The following is a 5,459-nucleotide window of genomic DNA, read 5'->3' as shown; positions in this document are numbered from 1 at the left end:
CTCTCGAGGAAAAAAACGAAGCATCCAGTTTCCTCATTGATGGTCTTCAAAGGCAATGCAAGAAGAAAGACCACGAGATAGAGCGGCTCAAGGATGAGTGTGCTAACCTCAACGAGGAGACTACTCGGGCCTCTAAAATACCAAAGGTTGAACCGGGTAGTCAACTCCAAGAAGTCAATGTCAAGATAGCACGCCTTGAAGCCGAGCATGCAAAGCAGGCACAGTTGATCAGGGACATGCAAGAGGACTTGCTATCGACTCGATCCGACGCACAGAAATGGCGGGAAGTCGCTCAACGACAAGCCGCAAACCTTTCCGACTTCCGCAAAAAGGAAAGGGAAGGATTGGCACGAATGGCTAAACTCCAAGAGGAGAAGGATCGAGCCGAAGACGAGCTTAACGAGCTGCAGGCCATGATCAACTATCACATTCAGAAAGCGAAGGAGGCTCAGAAGACTTGTGATGATATGAGCCAAGCCGTCCACTCGCAAGTTGAAGCAATGGCACGCCATGTTGAGGAAGCCGAAGAAGAATGGCAACGACGTATGAACCCGCCTGTGGGTTTCTACCGGCTTTTCTCTTTTTGTAAAAAATTGCTTCAAAGCATTGTATAAAAAGTTGTACACTTTCTTCAATGAATAAAATCGAATTCTTGAGATTTATCGCCTTTGCATCTCATAGTCATTCATTTGCATTCATCTCTCCCGGTAATTTGATAATAAATGTTAATAAAAAGAAAGAAATAATCGATGCGTATGTTCAGAATGGATCGCACGCCATTGGTCATTAAATGCAAACCAACAACTGCGCAAAGCGAACACACGACGACGCCGTTGTTGGTAATCAAAACAGACGAAAGGGAAGGTCCGACGCCGTTAAGGATTGTCGCTCCAAGGCCTTTCCCCTACAAAACAAATAAGGCTGTGCCATGGATATACGACATCCGTTCTTCTGCCGACAGCGATATCTCTAACATCGCTGGACTTGGGGGCATGACTAGGAGTGGCAGGATCTACACTCCCGAAGATCTGCACGGTAAAGCTCCCAAGAATAAAGGAAAAGAAAAGGAGAAAACCGAGGAAGATAGAGAATCCGAGGAGGAGACTGATGAGTTGTTAAAATTCATCAAACAAAGCGAGTACTCCATCGCGGATCAACTTCACAAGACACCAGCAAAGATCACTTTGTTGTCGTTGATCCTAAGCTCCGAACCGCATCGGCAAGCTCTGTTGAAGGTCTTGAACGAGGCATATGTGTCGCATACTATCTCCCAAGACAAGTTTGAGGGAATTGTTAGCCACATCACGGCTAATGATCACCTTACTTTCACCGATGAAGAAATCCCCGCCGAGGGACCTAATCACAACAAGCCCTTGCACATCTCTGTAAAGTGCAAGGAGTACCACATCGCAAAAGTCTTGGTGGATAACGGATCCTCCTTGAATGTGATGCCCAAAAGAACTCTTAATCAAGTGGCAATCAAGGGAGTCCAAATGCGCCCGAGTAACATGATCGTTCGAGCTTTCGACGGTTCTAAAAGAGAAGTGGTGGGAGAAGTCAATCTTCCAATCCAAATTGGACCTACCATCTTCAACGTCGAATTCCAAGTGATGGATATTACTCCTGCATACAGCTGTCTCCTAGGCCGACCTTGGATTCATGATGCGAAAGCTGTACCCTCTACGCTCCACCAAAAAGTCAAATTCATTGTGGGTGACAAACTGGTGACTGTACAAGCTGAAGATGACATACTCATCAGCAAGCCATCCAACATACCTTATGTGGATGCAGCAGAGGAAGCTTTGGAAACCGCCTTCCAAGCATTGGAAATTGCCAATGTTGAAACGTTTCCCCGAGAAATGAAGAAGGTAGCCCATATGCTCACAAAGAACGGATACTTGCCAGGACAAGGATTAGGCAAGTACTCCCAAGGAATCCCGGAGCTACCTATTATCAAGGACAATCCGGGGAAACAAGGGTTAGGATACAACCCTGTTAAAGATCAAAGAACGAAGAGGAATCAAAATCCTTCTCAACGTTCTTTAAGCCAGATCTTTAAGAAGGCTGGTTCACAAACATCAAGGCCAGTTGTCGTCATCAAGTGTCCTTTTCCTTCTAATAGAGATGTGTAAATTCAGTGACTATTAGAGATCACTCCTCGGGGACAGCCCGACCCCCGAGCCTCGATAGGGCACATGTTTCCATCATGATTATAATAAAATCATTCTTCATTAATTTCTTATTGATTCTTTTCTTGCTTACAATAAAGTTCTAGACCACATTATTTAACCCTGTTTGAACGAACATAAGTGAGGTTAAAATCGTCTTAATAATCAATAAACCCGCATCATTTTTATGTGGAAATGTGCATGACAGCTTGGAGCACCTTTTCTTGGCATCAATAAATGCCATCATGGATAAAGAAATCCTAAAGATAATAAGCTCGGCAGGAAAACCAAAAGGGGACTGCGCAAAATAAGAGCAAAAGACCCGCTAGGAATCCCACAAAAGGGTGACCTAGGCAAAAATTAGGGTTACAAAATAATGAACAAAAACAAAAGCCCACTAAGACATCATAATGGGGTGTTTTAGGCAAAAGTTAGGGCCGTCAAAAAAGGGAACAAAATAAATCCGTGATGGTACCATCAATTGAATTCAACAAGGAGCTCAAGAAAAGCTATCCAAGTTGTCAAAGCACAATCATTAATAACAAAGATGTGCTTAACCTCATAAGTGTTTAATCGAACAAGCCTAAACACATAAGCCTACCATGGCCAGCCATTCTTACAAAAACCATTTTTCAAAAATAAAATAATCCCCTCTAAAACACAAACTTTTGAAAATATATCATTTCCTTCTTTTCTCTCTTGTCCCAACGATTTTTGAATAATCTAGTGGAAACATGGAGATATAGTGGTCAATAGGAGGGTTGACACATCTTCTAAAGAAAGGGAAGGATCATTTGGTTGATGACACCAAATCTCAAATATAATACGCATCATTCCTCGGTTATAGAAGTCGGCAGCGCACAGCCCGTCTAAGAGGAATGGCAAAATCCAAAAACGCATCGGTTAATTCTTTTGAAAAAAGAATCAAATAGAATTAGGTGCATCATACTGCATACATGCATACAGATGATAGGTGTACTGGAAGATCACTTATTCTCTGTTTATTGAAAAAACAAAAAAAATAAATAATATAAATTTCAGAAAAAACAATGCGCCTGTACCATGTTCAGTACACCCGTATTAAAATCAGGGTTATGAACAAAATTTCAACTCAATACGGGCGTACTGAAATGGATGCGGCCGTATTGGCCATAAAGAAATTTTCAAAGACCTCGTCATGAGGCAACTACATAAAATAGAAAAAATAGAAAAATTGCTTGTGTATGACAGCAGCAAACAAAATGCAAAGATTCAGAAAATCAACAGCGTCATACAGAATAACTGAGCCTGGAGAGGCTTGCCGAAAGAATACTCTCAGAATAACTGAGCCTGGAGAGGCTTGCCGAAAGAATACTCTCAGAATAACTGAGCCTGGAGAGGCTTGCCGAAACAATACTCCCACAGAATAACTGAGCCTGGAGAGGCTTGTCGAAATAATACTCTCTCAAAATAACTTGAGCCTGGAGAGGCTTGCCGAAAGAATACTCTCAGAATAACTGAGCCTGGAGAGGCTCGCCGAAATAATACTCTCAAAATAACTGAGCCTGGAGAGGCTCGCCGAAATAATACTCTCTCAAAATAACTGAGACATTTCTGTACAGAAAAAGCCGAAAAACAACAGAAAAGGCAAAAATACAGAAAAAGCCAAAAAATGACAAAAAAGGCAAAAATACAGAAAAAGCCAAAAAATGACAAAAAAGGCAAACATACAGAAAAAGTCAAAAGTCGACAAAAAAGACAAAGATTTCACATCTTTCAGAATAACTGAGCCTGGAGAGGCTCACCGAAATAATACTCTCAGAATAATTGAGCCTGGAGAGGCTTGCTGAAATAATACTCTTTCAGAATAACTGAGCCTGGAGAGGCTCGCCGAAATAATACTCTCAGAATAATTGAGCCTGGAGAGGCTTGCTGAAATAATACTCTTTCAGAATAATTGAGCCTGGAGAGGCTTGCAGAAATAATACTTCCTCAGAATAACTAAAGCCTGGAGAGGCTTGCAGAAATAATACTCCCCAACTGTACAGAATAAATGAGCTTGGAGAGGCTCGCAGAAATAATACTCCCCAGAGGGAACCTCAGCTCAAGCTCACGGGAAAATCCCCAGCGAGAACTATCAAAGCAAGATCGACGCAATCCCCAATGGAAGTGCGATCATCCAAACAGTATATACAAGTCAAAGGACTTAACACTTCCTCAGTGGAAGATAGCTCTCCGACTCAAAGCGCTGAGCGAGGCTAAGCCTGTAGAGGCTTCCTAAATAATACTCTGGGATACAATAAGATCCCCAAATCCCCAATCGCCTACTCAAGAGGCATCCCTGCAAAAAGGAGAAGAAAATAAAAAAATATCAATAATTATTCCCCAAGCGGAATCTGGCACTCAGCCGAACACCGAACATCAAGATAATTCGCCTACTCAGAGGCACTTCTTCAAAAAGAAAAGATCCAAAAGATCAATAACAAATCCCCAAGCTGAATTTGGCTTTTCAGCCAATCATTGAACATCAAGATGACATGCCTAACAGAAGAGGCTAATCAAAATCAACGACAAAATCCCCCAGCGGGTAACAGCCTACACAGAGGCATTCCTTCAAAGAAGAGAAAAATCGGAAAAATCAACAACAATTCCCCAAGCGGAATTCGGCTTTTCAGCCAATCATTGAACGTCAAGCTGATACGCCTAACAGAAGAGGCCAATCACAACTAATGACAAAATCCCCTAGCGGATAACAGCCTACACAGAGGCAACAAAATCCAAAAATTAAAAAGAGTTACCCGAATAAGGATAAAACGGGATACTCCACCAACGTCAAAGGACGTCAGCCAAACATAAGGCATCGCTCAACTCAGAGAGAAAGAGCATCTGTGTCTATACCCCAAGGAGTCAGAAATTCCCCAAGGGTACCAACAATGCAATGCAAGTTGGGGCACAGGAACCTGTGAATGACTGCACATCCCCTAGACGGATCCCTGCGTTATCCAGCCCTCAGTGGCACAAAAATCAAAAACAATCGTCGAAGCAGCATCGTGGACTGTGGAGACAAAATCAACATCCAGAATCCCCAGCGGATAACAGCCTACACAGAGGCAGCAAAAATTAGAAAATCAAAAAGAGATACCCGAATAAGGATAAAACGGGATACTCCACCAACGTCGAAAGGACGTCAGCCAATCATAAGGCATCGCTCACATCAGAAAGAGCATCTTTGTGTCTGCACCCAAAGGAATCAGAAATTCCCCAGTGGGAACCAACTACGCAATGGAAAGTTGGGACACAAGAACCTATGAG

The sequence above is a fragment of the Cajanus cajan genome, chromosome 3, assembly GCF_000230855.2.
Source record: "Cajanus cajan strain Asha chromosome 3, NIPB_CcT2T_4, whole genome shotgun sequence".
Classification (NCBI taxonomy): domain Eukaryota; kingdom Viridiplantae; phylum Streptophyta; class Magnoliopsida; order Fabales; family Fabaceae; genus Cajanus; species Cajanus cajan.
This window is presented reverse-complemented; position numbering follows the sequence as displayed.